Source organism: Microcaecilia unicolor, chromosome 9 (genome assembly GCF_901765095.1).
Source record: "Microcaecilia unicolor chromosome 9, aMicUni1.1, whole genome shotgun sequence".
Taxonomy (NCBI): domain Eukaryota; kingdom Metazoa; phylum Chordata; class Amphibia; order Gymnophiona; family Siphonopidae; genus Microcaecilia; species Microcaecilia unicolor.
In genome coordinates this window covers 168,299,487-168,319,470 of record NC_044039.1, presented here as the reverse complement: position 1 = coordinate 168,319,470, position 19,984 = coordinate 168,299,487, and positions in this window count along the sequence as shown.

Here is a 19,984-nt window from a genome sequence, read left to right as displayed (position 1 = left end):
CGACAGTGGCCAATCCAGGCCAAGGGCACCTGGCAAGCTTCCCAAACGTACAAACATTCTATATATGTTATTCCTGGAATTGTGGATTTTTCCCAAGTCCATTTAGTAGCGGTTTATGGACTTGTCCTTTAGGAAACCGTCTAACCCCTTTTAAAACTTTGCTAAGCTAATCGCCTTCACCACGTTCTCCGGCAACAAATTCCAGAGTTTAATTACGCTTTGGGTGAAGAAAACTTTTCTCCAATTTGTTTTAAATTTACTACACTGTAGTTTCATCGCATGCCCCCTAGTCCTAGTATTTTTGGAAAGAGTGAACAGACACTTCACATCTACCTGTTCCACTCCACTCATTATTTTATATACCTCTATCATGTCTCTCCTCAGCTGTCTCTTCTCCAAGCTGAAAAGCCCTAGCCTCCTTAATCTTTCTTCATAGGGAAGTCGTCCCAGGTGAGTCGTGGAAAGCAGACATGCAGCATATATAACAGCATAATCAACAGTGTAGTGACTATAAACTCCTACCTTCAGGGAGCTGATCGGTACCTATCCGACCTCGCTGACAATCAAACATGGCGCCCGTAATTTTAAAGGAATGCCAGCGCCAACCGCCAATCAGCTGTGAAGGGAAAATTTAAAGGAACAACCCCTATGAAAGGATTTAAAGGGGCCAATGTTGAAATAACACCAATGTAAGACTAAGGAGGCTTCTTGTCTCTGCATACGAATATTACTCAAATGTTGAGCTATCCTACACTTCACTTTGCATATTGTTTGCCCTATGTATCATAGTCCACAAGGGCAACAGATCCCATAAACACATTGCTTGGTATTACAATCAGTGTGAGTATACAGTTTAAACATTTGACCTGTGGCATGGGGAACTGTAATTTGAGTAACTTGCAAAGCATGTTTGCAATAAATACATGCCCCACACCCACCATGACCACCCTCCATCCTGTTTTCACCCCTATCCTGATGTGTATCATGCTGCGACAATAACTCTCCCAAATTTATACCTCTAGTATATGTAAACCATGGCTGATGTTGAAACTGGGCATGTACTGCTAGAATCGGCCAAAACTTCCTAATCACTCTCTCCACCATTACACTCGCATGAGTGTATGGCAGAATACATGTCAACCTTTGCATTTGACGCCCAGATTTTTTACTGCTAGGTCAATGGCTGGTGGTAAGGTCTCAGACCCAAAATGGACGCGTGGCAATTTTGATTTTGCTGCACGTCCATTTTCGGCAAAAAAAAGAGGCCTTTTTTACAGGCGCGCTAAAAAAATGGATCAGCGCGCTCCCAAAACCCGCGCCTACACTACCGCAAGCCATTTTTCAGCGCACCTTTGTAAAATAACCCATTAGTGATTTACAAGCTTAGGATACCTTGGACTGGAAAGGCAATAAAATGGCACTTATCCCTCTGAGAAGCACAAAATCAAAAGGCAAGAGAGATTGCGAGAAGGTGTAAGGGCTAGTTGGCAAAGCGATGGGAGTAGTATAGATTGTCACTGCTGCGGAGCATGATTACCAAGGGAGAGGAGACAGAGACAGAGATGGAAAATGAAAAGAAGCTTTAACTTTAGGTCCACTGCCAGTTGCAAAGCTGACATGGGCCAATGCTCAAATGTCACTGTTAAAAACTGTGTTCATTTAGATTTTCTGTAGAATTTACCAATTTTAAAATAGCATGGAAATAAGATGCACATAAATTCAGCAAGCAGCTCGGTAGGGAAAGCACCTAGCACATGCCTAGACCAGTCACTCACTAAAAATCGATGCTATATGCATGCCCAGCTTTTTTTTCCAGGAAGGAACACAGCTGTGTGTGCTGCAGGGGCGTAGCCAGACAGCAGATTTTGGGTGGGCCTAGGCAAGAAGTGGGTGGGCACCAAATGTTCTCTCCCCCACCCCCACACCAAAAAAATATCTCAGCTGGTGGGAAAATGCTTCTCTCCAGTCTCCACCTTGGTAGCCTGCAGCAGGCATGCGCTGAAAACTGAGCATGCGAAGGTGCCGGTTTTGTGGAGAGCAGCATTTTCATTACCATATGCTACTGTTGGATGGGCCTGAGCCCTAAGTGGGTGGGCCCGGCCCACCCAGGCCCACCTGTGGCTACGCCACTGGTGTGCTGTGGATGCACCTCCACAGCATGCTTTTGCTCCGTGACAACTTTTTTACAGTTTCTTGTAGTAGGGTTCCACAACAACTTTCACACCCTGGGGGTTTATTTTTATATGTGCATGTATGAAAGTTGTGTGTAGCTTTTTTTCCAGCTGCAGATGCCATGGATGCACATACACAATGTGCTTCAGCCTTTTTTTTTTTTTTTTTGTTCCATGACAACTTTTTCACAGTGTTGTTACGTGTGGAACACACAACATGGTATATGTAACACACATATTCAAACACAGAGAAATACACAGTGTACCTGAATGTAACTCACCTTGAGATACTACTGAAATAGGTGTGAGCAAAATCCAAATAAATAAACATGACAGCAGATTGCTCTGCCAAGAAATCACCATCATGGTACAACAGTTTACACCTTTTTCAGTAGTAGCTCAAGGTGAGTTACATTCAGGTACACTTGGTACAGGTTTTCCCTCTCCCCAGAGTGCTTACAATTTAACCTTCCTGTGGCTGCCATGCACTAAAGCCAACACAGCTCATTCACTTTGAATGGGCTGTGTCGGCATTGCTGTGCGGCTTAGTAAACAGTAGGATACGTTTGTACCTGAGGCATATGACTCCGTTTCCAGCGTTCAGAATTTTTTCTTCTGCACTGCTTTTTTGATATCTTCAGCACAGAACATTAGCTTTTCCAAATAATATGAAGTGTTTACAGTTTATGATTTAATTCATTCTGCTCCCTCACAGGCCGATACTCAAAACTGCCGCGGTAAGCCAACAGCGCAGAAATCTAGCTCACCAATGCTCAAAGGAAATGATATGTGCACTGTAAAAGTGAAAGCAGGTTGGGGGACATGTTTGGCGCATGCATAGAAGAGTTTCACGGTAAGCTCAGCTCCTGTGCGATGCGCTGGGCAAACCCAAACGTGAATCACACATTGATATCTGTTTTCTGCGTCTTGAGCTTTTCACATTTTTTAAAAACTTGGAATACTTATATTTAAATTCAGGAAACATGCGCCAATGTGTGCTTTCACTTTGGGGTTTTCTCTGACTCACACACATTTCATTTCTCATTACCTGCACTTAGGAGCTTGCATGGGCTTCCTTCTGTTTCCAAATTATATAAAAACTGACAGATTTTAAAGAGAGAATCATTAGAAATCCTCTCTTTAAGCATCCTAGTGCCTGCTCCGACCCGGCATTATTTTTTTCAGCAGTAAGGTGGCTTTATTTTGTGCACTGTTCTCTGAGCATCGAGAGGAAATAGGAAATGACCTCATTAACATCTGTTTGACTGCATTAGCATGCTATTTACGCTAATCTTTGGTGTGCTCATTGACTCCTGTGCTTTAGCCTCTGAGTATGCTGTGCGCACAAATGAGAGCGCTAGTTTGGCACTGATGGCCTTTAGCGCCCGCGTTCAGTTCTGAGCATTGGGAGCTCAGAGAGCTGCAATTTGGAGTAATAACGTGAATGGGCAGTAGATGGCAGTCTGACCATTTTAATTGAAACAAATCATGACAAAGAAAATCTTTCTAATGTTGAACAATGTAGTTAGTGCTGGATTATTGCTCCTGTTATCAGTGTCCGTTTATGTCAAAAGTTTGGTCACTGAGAAACCTATTGTTGTTCCTAATTAGAAGCAGGTCTAGAACTTATTAAAAAGGAGAGAAGCTGGTATTTGGTGCTATGGTACACAAAGAATATGACAGCATTGCAAAGCATAGACTTCCTGAAAATGTAGCAGTAATAAAATGAAATCATACTGTACATAGTGCCATGAGGGTATACCATGCTGTTCAACGTTGTCTCTAAATAATTTACAACATAAGGGCTACATTTAGGGCTTTTACTAAGCTGCGGTAAGCACTAAATCATGTGCACTGGAGCTCATAAGGCTTACTGTGCAAGACGCTGAGGCATCCTACTACTACTACTACTACTTAGCATTTCTATAGCGCTGCCAGGGTTACGCAGCGCTGTACAAGTTTAAACACGGGGAGGGACAGTCCCTGCTCAAGAGAGCTTACAATCTAACGGTAACAGACTACGTAGTCAGTGTAGGTAACAGGAATGGGGAAGGTGGTTAGGCGCCAAAAGCAAGGGAGAAGAGATGGGCCTTGAGTAAGGACTTGAAAATGGGCAGGGAGGGCACATGGCGTATGGGCTCAGGAAGTCTGTTCCAGGCATAAGGTAAGTTCCAAATGTGCACGTGAAAACCATGCACTAAAATTTTTAAAATATTTTTCTGGGAGGGAGGTGGCTTGTAGGGGGGTGGAGAGTGATGGTAAGGGCTCATGCGCTAATGTTTGTTGATGTCCACATACTAATGACAGTAGAGGAATGGTCTAGTGGTTTGCACACCAGTCTTGACATCCAGAGGTGGCCAGTTCAAATCCCACTGCTGCTCCTTGTGATCTTGGGCAGGTCACTTAACCTTCCTACTAAGTACATAAGTATTGCCATACTGGGAAAGACGAAAGGCCCATTAAGCCCAGTATCCTGTTTCCAACAGTGGCCAATCCAGATCACAAATACCTGGCAAGATCCCAAAAAAGTACAAAACATTTTATACTGCTTATCCCAGAAATAGTGGATTTTCCCCAAGTCCATTTAATAATGGTCCGTGGACTTTTCCTTTAGGAAGCCGTCCAAACCTTTTTTTTAACTCTGCTAAGCTAATTGCCTTTACCACATTCTCTGGCAATGAATTCCAGAGTTTAATTACATGTTGAGTGAAGAAACATTTTCTCCGATTCGTTTTAAATTTACTACATTGTAGCTTCATCGCATGCCCCCTAGTCCTAGTATTTTTGGAAAGCGTGAACAGACGCTTCACATCTACCTGTTCAACTCTACTCATTATTTTATAGACCTCTATCATATCTCCCCTCAGCCGCCTTTTCTCCAAGCTGAAGAGCCCTAGCTGCTTTAGCCTTTCATTATAGGGAAGTCATCCCATCCCCGTTATCATTTTTGTCGGCCTTCTCTGTACCTTTTCTAATTCCACTATCCAGCTTATTTTCGAAAGTTATCGCCGGCCATTTCCCGACATAAATCGGGAGATGGCCGGCGATTTCGGAAAAGCGGCAAAATCGGTATTTTGGAAAGTGGCATTTTTGACAGCATCGCAGCTTTCCCGTTGCTTCGCCGGCGAAAGTTCAAGGGGCGTGTCGGTAGATTAGCGAAGGCAGGACATGGGCGGGCATGGGCGTGGCTACCAGATGGCCGGCTTTCGCCGATAATGGAAAAAAAAAAAGCGGCGTTAAGCAGTATTTCGCCGGCTTTACTTGGTCCTTTTATTTTCACGACCAAGCCTCAAAAGGTGCCCCAACTGACCAAATGACCACTGGAGGGAATCAGGGAAGACCTCCCTATACTCCCCCAGTGGTCACCAACCCCCTTCCAAACTAAAAAAATAAAACTAAAAACCTTTTTTGCCAGCCTGTATGCCAGCCTCAAATGCTGTACCCACCTCCATGACAGCAGAATGTGTTGTATCCTCCGACAGCCTTTCCCTGGTTGCAATGTGGCTCTCGGGTGAGTGTGACACCTTTTCTGTTAGGTGCACTGCAGAGTCACATTACCAATGCATTGTGTTGGGTGTAGGGTACTGGGCTCTACTCCCATGGTGCTTTTCCCCCCTGCCAACCAGGTCAGAGTGTGCCCTGTTTTGTTTCCTGTTATAGTCCATGTGGTAGTGGCCATTTTTGTAAGCCAGTTTTAGTTCCCTTTCCTGTGTTACCCACGTTAGAGAACGTAGTTCTTACCTTGCACGGTGCTGAAAGAGGGCATTGTACACCATTGTGCCAGCTCTGACCTACTGCTAATCTTAGTACCAGGGGACTCTTTGCCAATGGGGCACAACCTCTGATCTGCAGTTAACTGTGAGTAAACGTGATTATTTCAAGAAAGGACTTTTTCAGAGAGATTAGTCTTCAGGTGTGAACTGGTGTGCCAAAGTTATACAGCAGCAATAAGTCCTAGAGGCTGTATGCAGGTCCCTGGAGCAATTTTAGTGGGTGCAGTACATTTGTGGGTAGTGGGTTTGGGGGGCTCAGCTCCCAAAGTAAGGGAGCTATGCACGAGGGAGCTTTTCTGAAGTCCACCGCAGTGACCCCTAGGGTGGCTGGTTGGTGTCCTGGCATGTCAGGGGGGGCCAGTGCACTAAAAATGCTGGCTCCTCCCACGGCCAAATGCCTTGAATTTGGCTGGGGTTTGAGATGGCCGACATAACTTTCCATTATCGCTAAAAAACGAACCCGGCCATCTCAAACCCCGGCCAAATTCAAGGCATTTGGCTGGCCGGAACCGTATTGTCGAAACAAAAGATGGCTGGCCATCTTTTTTGAAAATACGGGTCTGGCCAGCTGTTTGCGGCGCCGTCAAAATACATCGCCGGCCATGTATTTCGCCGGTGCCATTCGATTATGCCCCTCTATATCTTTTTTGAGATACGGCGACCAGAATTGAACACAATATTCGAGATGCGGTCGCACCATAGAGCAATACAAAGGCATTATAACATCCTCATTTTTGTTTTCCATTCCTTTCCTAATAATACCTAACATTATATTTGCTTTCTTAGCCGCAGCAGCACACTGAGCAGAAGGTTTCAACCTATCATCAACGATGACACCTAGATCCCTTTCTTGGTCCGTGACTCCTAACGTGGAACCTTGCATGGTGTTTGGGTTCCTCTTTCCCACATGCATCACTCTGCACTGAAAAAGGTGTGAGCAAAATCCAAATAAATAATAATAATTAGCAGTAGGCCATTAATTCAGAAAATGAGCTATTTTCCAGCAGCAGTAAAAATGGCCTTAGCACACAAGAAAGACCCATGTACAAGCAATTTCTACCGCAGCTTTGTAAAAAGACCCCTTACTAAATTGCACCACCTAATCAAAGTGCACTAAAACCATTAGCATAAGTTAGGAGTAAATAGGTCCCACTGCATAAAATGGGACCTGTGGTAAATAATGTCTGTTACTGTACACTGATACTATAATACTTTTTGGTAAACCTAGTCTGTAAGTTTGAACACAGTGAGCTGTCTGTTTTGGAACTGAATACGGTCTGCCAACCATTGTAGTGCACTACAGCAGCTATGAATTAACACTCCAAATATCTTCTCATATGCTTTGAAATTATATAGAAGTGGGGTATCATGTATAATTTTGTTATTTCGGTACTACTGCAATCTGCAAGTTTTAGAGACGTTAAATCGCTCAGGCTACAAAACTATAAGCCTGATCATGCTTTTATTTTTAGTTCAAAAATCATTTTATTTGTTAGTCAAAAAAACAACAATAACCGTCAAACAAATCAGACTATCATAAACAAAAGACAGTTGATGATCTCAAAACCATCAAAGAGAGACCATACCTCATTAATTTTGGGTAGGGGTCCCCCACAGTCAGCTAAAACCTTCTCATACGTATAGATTTGAGAAACAGTTCCACCACAATCGAACAGATAACAGAGTAGTTTCTTCCAGTTGTCAACAGCTATTTTCAAAGCTAAAATTTAATAGAATATTCAGCAATTTAGATTGACCTCCATGACACACACTGGGCATTCTAGAAGAATGGCAGATTACAATGACATACGTTTTATTTTATTTGTTTATTTTATTTCCAGACATTTGATATACCACAAATTGAGCCTATACAGGTGACTACGGGTGTCTTTTACTAAAGGTTAGCTCGAGTTATCAGCAGCAGGTCCCGTTTTATTCCTATGGGTCTTGCTGCAGATAACTCGAGCTAATCTTTACTAAAAGACCCCTTCAGTGGTTTACAACAATAAAACAAAGTTCATCTCATTCTGAAACTATGGGTGGGGGAAGGAGAGAGAAAAAAAAAAAAGATTAAAGGAGAGAACAGTTAAGCAGAAGGAAAAGCGGAAGAGAAGAGGAAGGTTTTCAAGAGTGTTTTGAAAAACTGAAGAGGCATAACAATTCTAAGATAAGGGAAAGGAATAGTTAATTGAATATAATGTGGATATACAGCCATGTCCCAGACCAGTACAATGTCAAGTTATAGCATATCTGAACATGTGCCTTTCTCACAATTGCAAGACCGACAGTTTGGACTAACCAAAACTATTAGCTCTAAATCTCTTAACTGGAGTCCAGAAAGCCTATGAGCTAAATAAAAACATAAATTGAGTAACCGATGCCAAACATATACTGCATTACAGCAGCAAAAGAGAAGGTCAAAGTATATAGAACAATACAAATGAAAAAAAGCACCAATGACCTTTCAAGCATGGGAAAGTCATGAGTCTTTTGTTACTAGACTGACACGGGCCGTGTTTCAGCGTCAAAGAATCTCGACTTTCCCATGCTTGAAAGGCCCTGGGTGCTTTTTTTCAGTTGGAAAATATACTGCACATCATAGTGACCTAAAAAGCTTTCCATTGCTCAGGAATACAAGGCCACAGGCACCTTCTCTCTCTGCCCCCCCCCCCCCGCACCCGAGTTCAGCATCTCTCCAGCTCTCCCCCATCTGTCTTCCACATGCAGCAGAGAGAGCGTTGAAACCTGCCTCTCTGGCCATCAGGACCTTTCCTGTGCACACCCCACCTCTCTGATGCAACTTCCTGTGGGCAGAACGCAACAGAGAAAAGGCCCTACTGGCCAGAGGCAGGTTTCAGTATTCTCTCTGCTGCATGTAGGGGACTGGTAGAGAGGAGCTGGAGTGATATTGGACCTGGGGGGGGGGGGGGGGTGGAATGAACTGCAGTGATGGCAGTTCCACCCAGGGATAGGAGGCAGGGGATGGAGAGATGCCCTATTAGCCAATGGGGTGCAGATGGGGAGAGAGGCTGGACTTGCATGGAGCAGAGGGAAAAGCAAGAGACCTGAAGCAAAAGGGACGGGGAAGAGAGGGGAGAAATGGAGGAGCAGAGGGGAGAGAGGGAGGGAGAGAGAGAGAGAGAGAGAGAGAGAGAGAGAGAGAGAGAGAGAGAGCTGGAGCAAAGGGGAGGATGAAGGGAGTAGGAAGATGCTGGATGGGGGGAGGTGTGAAAGAGGCTAGACTAGAGGAGAGAGGGGGAGACATGCTGGACCAATGCAGGGAGGGAGAGAGAGATGCCAGACCATGGAAGGGGGTGCAGGATGATGGGAAGTTGGACATGGGGAGGGACAGAGACACAGGAGGGAAATACTGGACACAAGGGAAGGGTTAGGGACAAAGAAGAGATACTGAATGTGGGGAGAGGTTAGTGACAGGGACACAGAGGGGACATACTGGACAGGACAGATAGTGACACACTGAAAAGATGAATGATGGACATAGAGAAGAAATGTCAAAAGGATAAGAGACCCAGGAGGAAGTTAAGAAAACAGAGAAAAGTAAAAGAGCGACACTAGGACCAAAGCAATGCTCAGACAACAAAGGTAGAAGTATTTTTTCTGAATTTATTAATTGTAATATGTCAGCTTTGGGAAATGTGCATCCCCTCCCCTCCCCCCCCCCCACCTCGGTCCCCACTACCTCGGGAGCAACATTATAGGGGGCCTATTCAGTCCTAGCTACGCCACTGCAGTAATATATTCAAATGTCTGCCAAAACTAGTAATTCCAGGGGCAAGGCAAAGAGGAACAAATGTCAAAGCTGCAGCCTTGTTTCCTCTCGTGAGGTGCCTTTTTAAAAAAAGTTTTTGGAATTAGGTGGGCATCAATTTGGAATTTTGTTTGTGTGAGATGATACATGACATCAAGTTAGTATAAGAGAATGCAGAGCTGATTAAATAACCCAGAAAACTGAGCTTATACAGATATCTGATAAATAACACTACTCAAATATACAAACATGTCCAAGTGTTAACTGTCAGTCTCAAAGTACAGCAACTTCAAAAAAAACCGTAAGAAGCATCACAAATCTCCTCCAATTCAGAAAAGAAATGAAAACCTACCTGTTCAAAAATTCTGCAGCTAATCACAAAGCTATCGTCGCCTTCCTTTCAACAGTCTTGGAACGCATTACCCATGGCCCTGAAAACCTTGACCAATCTAACCAGCTTTCGCAAAGCTCTGAAAACACATCTCTTCAACAGAGCCTACAAAAGTCATCCTCAATGAAACAAATCATTCCTAAACCACCCAAACTCACCAAAGAACACCTCTCTCACGACCTTACAACACCTTTCCATCTTAATCCTCTTTCACTTCAGCTTATGATCAACTATTTTTGTAAAACATGTAATGACGTTCTCATATCTATACTCTGTAAGCCACATTGAGCCTGCAAAAAGGTGGGAAAATGTGGGGTACAAATACAATAAATAAATAAATAAATAAATAAATAAATCTACCTCTTCAAAAACTATATTAATAAATATCATGAAAACTCTACAATTGGACACAAAAGCTACCACTACCTTTTCCACTTGAAATCTTTCTCTTCAAAAACTCTATGAATAACCACACAAACTATAGATGCCCCTCTCCACATGGCGCAGCACTATTGCAACTCCACCAAAATGTAAATTGTAAGCCACTTTGAACCAAAACTTATTTTTGGATAACAGTGGGATACAAGAATGCATAAATAAATGTAAAAAAATGTTGGCAAAGACTTGGGCACCAACAAACATTCACTTTGCAACCACCCAGAGAGAAAGCAGGTAAACACGCAATGTGTTTTGACATCTTTTGAAAGTAGGCTTCTGAGGTCCAAATGCTCAAAGCTACAGCGCTAAAGCAAATGGCATTCACCCCATACCTCAGGAATAGTGCAGAAACATAGCCCTCTAATACTCAGAGCTAATGGCATTCAAATTATATGCACGCTATGAGACTGAAAGTAAGAGGGAAGAACGTGCCTGGAACGTCTGTCCGTTTGAACTTCTTCAGTTCCTCCATCCAGCCAGTAGACTCCTTCCACTATCTAGGATTTATCTTCAACTCACGTCTTACATTTGCACCCCAAGTTGCCCATGTTTGTACAATAGGGTTCTTTGTCCTTCACCAACTTCGTGCAGTGCATCAATACTTTTGTTCTGCTTGTTTTTGTTTGTTAATGACATGCAATGATATGGGATATGTTGTCATTTAGTATATACAAAAAAAGGAGGAAGGTGGAATTGCAAAATCATTAATTCAAGAAAAAAAATCCACAAAACAATCCTATAAATTAAGATTTTAATACAGCAAAGTCACAACGCTTGCTATGGATATAAAACAACAAAGTGTAAATTTGAATTTAGGAGTATGGGAGGAAAAATAAAACCTCAGAACTCCATCCAGAGATTAAATTGTTTATTAGATTCAAAGAGAAATCACCCCATTGGCTGAAAAGCCTCCCAAGAGTTCCAAATTTCAAAATGGAAAAACTCTTCAAAAAATGCAAAAAGTATATATATTTGTACAAAACTTCAGTGAAAAACAAATGTTAGCTCCCAGAAACTTATCTGTACTCAGCAAGGTCCCATTGATTGTGGCCAGTGAGCTTGCTAAACACAGCTGGATTAATCAATATAGGTTTGGTCCTGATTTACCCTGATGCAGATTTGCAACTCTTGGGAGGGTTTTTTCAACTGATGAGGTGATTACCCTTTGAAGCCAATAAGCAATATCATCTCTGGACAGCATTCTGAGGCTTTTTCCTGCCAAACTCCTAAATTCATGTTTATGTTTTGTTGTTTAAACAAAAAAAACAGCATCACGGGCCTTTAAAAATGGAACACAGTTCTTTAATGAATAAGCCTTGACAAAAAGACCCGACACGGGCCGTGTTTCGGTGACTAGCACCTATGTCAGGGGTCACAGTGATGACGTGGAAATCTCGGGGAATAAATCGAAAATATTCCTCTACAATATATCCGTTAGGATACAGAAAGTGAAAGTGCCTTGTTGATTTGTAGCCTTTACTATATGAGACGTGGGGTAAGGAATAATATATTGTAGAGGAATATTTTCGAGGTATTCCCCGAGTTTTCCACGTCATCACTGTGACCCCTGACTCAAGTGCTAGTCACCAAAACACGGCCCGTGTCGGGTCTTTTTGTCAAGGCTTATTCATTAAAGAACTGTGTTCCATTTTTAAAGGCCCGTGGTGCTGTTTTCTTGTTTGGACTTTAGTTTGTACTTCGTTCCCTCTCTTTTGCTATATATTTTGTTGTTTTACATCCATAGCAAACGTTGTGCCTTTGCTGTATTAAAATCATAATTTATAGATTCTTTTGTGCAATTTTTTTTTTTTTTGGGGGGGGGGGGTTATATATTATTATTTCCTATGGTACTGCAAGCAACCCATCCCAAAGAGAGGGGATAAAAATGAGGGAAAAATCCCTGGGTAGTTATGAATGAAGTTTTTCTTAGGGCCAAAAGTCATAGATAGGCACAGGAGAAAACTGCTATCATCCCCCCCCCCATCAGTAATCTCTAAGGATGGGTTGTCATAAGTACATAAGTAATGCCATACTGGGAAAAGACCAAGGGTCCATCGAGCCCAGCATCTTGTCCACGACAGCGGCCAATCCAGGCCAAGGACACCTGGCAAGCTTCCCAAACGTACAAACATTCATGTTATTCCTGGAATTTTGGATTTTTCCAAGTCTGTTTAGTAGCGGTTTATGGACTTGTCCTTTAGAAAAACCGTCCAACCCCTTTTTAAACTCTGCTAAGCTAACCGCCTTCACCACATTTTCCGGCAATGAATTCCAGAGTTTAATTACACGTTGGGTGAAGAAAAAGTTTCTCCAATTTGTTTTAAATTTACTACACTGTAGTTTAATCGCATGCCCCCTAGTCCTAGTATTTTTGGAAAGCGTGAACAGACGCTTCACATCCACCTGTTCCACTCCACTCATTATTTTATATACCTCTATCATGTCTCCCCTCAGCCGTCTCTTCTCCAAGCTGAATAGCCCTAGCCTCCTTAGTCTTTCTTCATAGGGAAGTCGTCCCATCCCCGCTATCATTTTAGTCGCCCTTCGCTGCACCTTTTCCAATTCTACTATATCTTTCTTGAGATGCGGCGACCAGAATTGAACACGATACTCAAGTCAAAACATGTTCCATATCTTTTCCGGTGTTGTTTCTGGAAATGTTTTTTTTTTTAACATTTTCGTTTGGCCATTTTTTTTTTTATCACAGGGGCAAAGTTGTTGAGTGCATATGCTTTTGAAAGAAAGCGCAAAATGCATGCATGCGCAGTGCTTTGTGCACGCATGACAGTTTGTGCATGTGAAATGGGCACTTTCTTTACAAAGACTGGACACTATTACCAGCAAATGGTAAAACATTAAGGGCCCCTTTTACAAAGTGGCAGCACCTGTATCACTGCTTTGCAACACATCAGTTCAGCACTCCCACTGGCCCAGAACATGCCATTTCTGGTGTGACAGAAAATTTTTTGGTGCCAGGGGTTTATCCGGTTGTAATCGGCAATGCGGGAGCCCTTACTGCTTCCGAAATAGGTGGCGGTAAGTGCCTCCCCCCTAGAATTGGCTGTGTGGCAAGTGTGCACTTTTTGCCTTTTACCTGCTGTGGTTAAAGGGGCCTCAGCATGCGGCAAATCCAGTGGTGTTCCTTGGTCGGCTGCCATCCGGGGCAGATCGCAGCTGTGCCCCCCCCCCCCCCGGGTGCAGCGTCGTCTGCCTGGCACATCACCTCCAACCCTCCTCCCCCCTGGATGCATTGCTGGGAGCAGCCGCATGGCTGTCAGCTCCGCTGGTTCCCCGCTCCTTCTGCCCCGGAACAGGAAATAACATCAGAGGGAGCAGGGAACTGGCAGAACCAACAGCCGTGTGGCTGCTCCCTGCACCTCTCCTGCAGCATGCACCCAGGGTGGACTGCCCCCACTTCCTCACCCTCGGTATGCCGCTGGGCAAATCCATGTGCCGATGCTGCTGCAGGGTCCCTTTCACCACAGCTTGGTAAAAGGGGTCCTAATTTTGGTGTTTTTTCTGTTTATTTTTGTTTGATAATGACATGCAGTGATATGATTTATGACATTGACATTTTCCATATTGTTGCAAATAAATGCCCATCCCTAGTAATTTCACTTTCTCAGATTATACAGCAGGGCACCAAATGGCACCCATGTTTAATTCCTGGACCTGCCTATTTCTCCTTAGATCTGGGATTTTCAACCTAGTCCGTGGGACACACCTAGGCTATTAGGTTTTCAGGATATCCACAATGAATATGCATGCACTACTGCCATTCTGTGCAAATGTATCTCATGCATATTCATTGTGGGTAGCCTGAAAACCTGACTGGCTGAGTGTGTCCCAAGGACTGAGTTGAGAACCTCTGCCTTAGATCAATATGAGCTGGAGATAGTGAGGACGTAATGTTCAAGGCCTCACACAAGAAAGGAACCACAGTCACTGTGCAACAGTGACACCTACTGTAAAGCTTGGTACAGTAGGCCTAATAACATACATACAGTGGTGTGCTGGAGCCAGCTCGCACCGGCTCGCAAGAGCCGGTTGTTACACTTTTAAAGATCTTGCGAGCCGGTTGTTCTGCAGGGCGAGCCGGCTCCGGTAAACGAGGTAAGCATGGCAGGAGGGCACCACAAGCCATGCTTACCCCATTTACCTCACCTCCCACCACTGCCCTCGTTTGCCTGCGCCACCCTGGGGGGGGGGGGGGTAAATAATTTTTATTATCTCCGTCGAAGCGGCCCTGTCATTGAAAGCCCTGCCCATCTCTAGCCTTCCCTTCATGAGTTCGTTCCCTCAGAGTCCCGCCTTCTGATATAATTTCCTTTTTCCGCGAGGGCGGGACTCTGAGAGAACGAACTCACAAAGGGAAGGTTAGAGAAGGGCAGGGCTTTCAATGACGGGGCCGCTTCGACGCAGGTAATAAAAAAGATTTAAACCAACTGTGGCAGGAAGAAAAAGGAGGATGTTTGGGGGGGGAGAAGAGGATGGGTAGGTGGATATGAATGGGAGGGGAAGAAGGGGGCGAAGAAGAATCACTGGACATGGATGGGAGTGGGAGGGGAGGGCAGGGGAGAAAGGAGAATCGCTGGGTATAGATGGATAGAGGGGGGCAGGGGAGAGAAGAGAGTCACTGAGTATGGATGGCTGGAGGGGGGCTGGGGAGAGAAGAGAATTGCTGGGTATGGATGGCTGGAGGGGGGCAGGGGAGAGAAGAGAATTGCTGGGTATGGATGGCTGGAGGGGGGGCAGGGGAGAGAAGAGAATCGCTGGGTATGGATGGCTGGAGGGGGCAGGGGAGAGAAGAGAATTGCTGGGTATGGATGGCTGGAGGGGGGCAGGGGAGAGAAGAGAATCGCTGGGTATGGATGGATGGATGGAGGGAGGGCAGGGAGAGAAGAGAATTGCTGGGTATGGATGGATGGAGGGAGGGCATGGGAGAGGAGAGTTGCTGGACATGGGTGAATGGAAGGAGGGCAGGGGAGAGGAGAGTTGCTGGACATGGGTGGAAGGAGGGGAGGGCAGGGGGAAGAGGAGGGTTGCTGGACATTCGTGAATGGAGGGGAGGGGAGAGGAGAGTTGCTGGACATGGGTGGAGGAGAGGGAAGGGAGAAAGAAGAAATGCTGGACATGGATGGAGGGAAGGGAAGAGTGAGGAAGGAGATGAGATGAGGGAAAAGGAAGAGAGGAGAAAAACTGCACATGGATGAAGAAAATAGGCAGAAGCTGGATCCACTGGACAGTCAAGTCTGCGGAGGACCCAGCTTTTACTTACGGATGTAGGGCAAGAAATGAAGAAGAAAGGCCGTAAGTAAAGAAATAAATGGAAAGGAAGCCCTGGAAACAGAGTTAAGCGGACAGATAGCAGCAGAATTGGATACTGGGCCAGCATGATCAGAAAAACAAAGTCACCAGACAACAAAGGTAGAAAAAAATCATTTTATTTTCATTATAGTGTTTGGAATATGTCCACTTTGAGAATCAGGTGCTCAACATTAAAAGTTTATATTTATTTACTTATTTATGGCATTTTATCCCACATTAAACATGAATTAGATTGAAACCTGGGATCATTTAATTTTTTTTTCCTGGAGAGAGTAATGCATTGCCCCCCCCCCCGGCTCTCTTCCCGGCTATAGCCAGCTCTGCAATTTGGGGTGGGGTGTAGAGGTGGACGGGGGGTGCAGAGGTGGACGAGGGGTGCAGAGGTGGACTGGGGAGAGAGCCTGTTGTTAAACATTTACCAGCACACCACTGTGTATATATATACAGTGGGGGAAATAAGTATTTGATCCCTTGCTGATTTTGTAAGTTTGCCCACTGACAAAGACATGAGCAGCCCATAATTGAAGGGTAGGTTATTGGTAACAGTGAGAGATAGCACATCACAAATTAAATCCGGAAAATCACATTGTGGAAAGTATATGAATTTATTTGCATTCTGCAGAGGGAAATAAGTATTTGATCCCCCACCAACCAGTAAGAGATCTGGCCCCTACAGACCAGGTAGATGCTCCAAATCAACTCGTTACCTGCATGACAGACAGCTGTCGGCAATGGTCACCTGTATGAAAGACACCTGTCCACAGACTCAGTGAATCAGTCAGACTCTAACCTCTACAAAATGGCCAAGAGCAAGGAGCTGTCTAAGGATGTCAGGGACAAGATCATACACCTGCACAAGGCTGGAATGGGCTACAAAACCATCAGTAAGACGCTGGGCGAGAAGGAGACAACTGTTGGTGCCATAGTAAGAAAATGGAAGAAGTACAAAATGACTGTCAATTGACAAAGATCTGGGGCTCCACGCAAAATCTCACCTCGTGGGGTATCCTTGATCATGAGGAAGGTTAGAAATCAGCCTACAACTACAAGGGGGGAACTTGTCAATGATCTCAAGGCAGCTGGGACCACTGTCACCACGAAAACCATTGGTAACACATTACGACATAACGGATTGCAATCCTGCAGTGCCCGCAAGGTCCCCCTGCTCCGGAAGGCACATGTGACGGCCCGTCTGAAGTTTGCCAGTGAACACCTGGATGATGCCGAGAGTGATTGGGAGAAGGTGCTGTGGTCAGATGAGACAAAAATTGAGCTCTTTGGCATGAACTCAACTCGCCGTGTTTGGAGGAAGAGAAATGCTGCCTATGACCCAAAGAACACCGTCCCCACTGTCAAGCATGGAGGTGGAAATGTTATGTTTTGGGGGTGTTTCTCTGCTAAGGGCACAGGACTACTTCACCGCATCAATGGGAGAATGGATGGGGCCATGTACCGTACAATTCTGAGTGACAACCTCCTTCCCTCCGCCAGGGCCTTAAAAATGGGTCGTGGCTGGGTCTTCCAGCACGACAATGACCCAAAACATACAGCCAAGGCAACAAAGGAGTGGCTCAGGAAGAAGCACATTAGGGTCATGGAGTGGCCTAGCCAGTCACCAGACCTTAATCCCATTGAAAACTTATGGAGGGAGCTGAAGCTGCGAGTTGCCAAGCGACAGCCCAGAACTCTTAATGATTTAGAGATGATCTGCAAAGAGGAGTGGACCAAAATTCCTCCTGACATGTGTGCAAACCTCATCATCAACTACAGAAGACGTCTGACCGCTGTGCTTGCCAACAAGGGTTTTGCCACCAAGTATTAGGTCTTGTTTGCCAGAGGGATTAAATACTTATTTCCCTCTGCAGAATGCAAATAAATTCATATACTTTCCACAATGTGATTTTCCGGATTTAATTTGTGATGTGCTATCTCTCACTGTTACCAATAACCTACCCTTCAATTATGGGCTGCTCATGTCTTTGTCAGTGGGCAAACTTACAAAATCAGCAAGGGATCAAATACTTATTTCCCCCACTGTATATAATAACAAAGTAAATGATCAAATACAGCATTATAGGCTCTTTCTTTCATTAAATGACCATCCCTGGTTCTTCCTGGTCCTAAATCTGCTCAGTTTGAAACCACTAGACATTTGGCTTTCTTCTTCCTTGTATCTTTTGTTTGGAACTGGCTGCCCCTCTCCCTCCTCAGCAACCTCTCCATTAAAAAATTCAAAAGCGACTTGAAAGCCTGTCTTTCTGGAACTGCTTACAGTGATGCAGCCTGATTGGGGTCTCCGACTGGGGATCGACCCTTTTGGTCCTATTTATTCCCTGACTCCCCGGTCTCCTCCCCCTTCTCTTCATTCTTTGTATGAACGGTTTACTGTTCCATTTAAATTGTAGTTCCTTTCTCTTTTCTTCTATTTAATCCTGTTTTTAATTAGCATGTACACCGCTCTGCTTGCCAGTTAGAGCGGTTTAGCAAATTTAATAAAACTATAAACTATAATAAAATAAATACAAAAAAGCATCAGTATAAAAATCCCTACTAAAATCTGACCTTCCTTAATTCTCATGAGGGAGTTGAAACAGAACTAAGTAATAACATTATAATTACACCCCAGCCTAAAAACCAGGCCAGGATGGGCAAGAACAGACTCAGCCATCTGTTGAAGAGGGGTGGGCATAGATTACAGGTGTACCATTTATGCTCCTTAGCAGTATCATGACTGAGCTAGATGGAAAGTGTCAGGGGGACTAAAATTAGGGGAAACCCCAAATAGGTATGAATGATGGCTCATAATATCAGAGGTTCACCTGGAACTAGTTCTGATTTTCCTGGAGTCTCAAAGGAGCAGGAAGAAGCTGCCAGTGGTAAAATAATAATAATAATAATAATAATAATAATATTGTTATTATTATACTGTACAGAAATTCAGTTTGCTTGATAGGAAGCATCCTGCCTGTTCAGTATTAGCTCCTGCACAGGAACAAATGGAGTACGCATCCCCAGTCACTTTTTTAAAATAAGATAATCCCAAATTTCATTTGGCACTATTACCTAACAGTCTTCTGGTATTATCCGAAATGTCTCATGCAGGGCTTTTTTTGAGGGGGTACTTGGGGGTACTGAGTACTGGCACCTTTTCCATTGTCTGCTAAAATTGACCCATGTACCCCAAGTTTTAACGAAAGAGCTCAGGCTCTACACATCAATTCTGCCTTCTCACAGATTCAGTGACTGGTTGCAGGGGGCCTGGCTACTGTGGGGTGGGTCTCTCAGTGATCACCCACCCCTGAAGGGTGGTTTGGCATTTTAGTACCAGAACCTTTTTCGCTAGAAAAAAACGCACTGGTCTCATGTGTCTCAGGGAAATATGACAGCATTTAAGAGAGGACTGAGGTGCTTTGTAATTGCATTATAAATGTTTAAATGGCCTCTATTTGCATCAGTAGAGGATGCTCTTGTCTTACAAATACTGTATGGAAAAATTGTTTAAACCTGATCACTGTAGACATGCAGCAAAGGATTACAAATCTAGTAACACCCACCAAAGGAGGTACCTGAACCAGCCTTACATTTATGCCCCAATGCTCAGAGCTCCCGCGGTAAGCCAACAGCGAAGAAACTATACCGCCGGAACAGCATAGAAAACTAGCTCGCCAGTGCTCAAAGGAAATGGCATGCAAATCATGTGCATACTATTAAAGCAAAAGCAAGGAGGGGAATGTGCTTGCACATGAACAGAAGGGTTTCACAGTAAGCCCAGCTCCTGTGCGCATGTGCCAGGCAACCCCAAACATGAAGCACACATTGGTGTCTATTTTCTGCACCTTTAAATATAAGCTCTTCAATTGTTTTTAGCTTATGTTTAAACACAGGAAACCAGGGCCGCCGAGGGGGGGCAGGGGGGGGCAAAATTCCCTGGTCCCGGGCCTCCAAGGGGGGCCCAGCGCCGGGGTTAGGCTGCCGGTGCTGCAGTCCCCGGTCTCTACTACTACTACTACTATTTAGCATTTCTATAGCGCTACAAGGCATACGCAGCGCTGTACAAACATAGAAGAAAGACAGTCCCTGCTCAAAGAGCTTACAATCTAATAGACAAAAAATA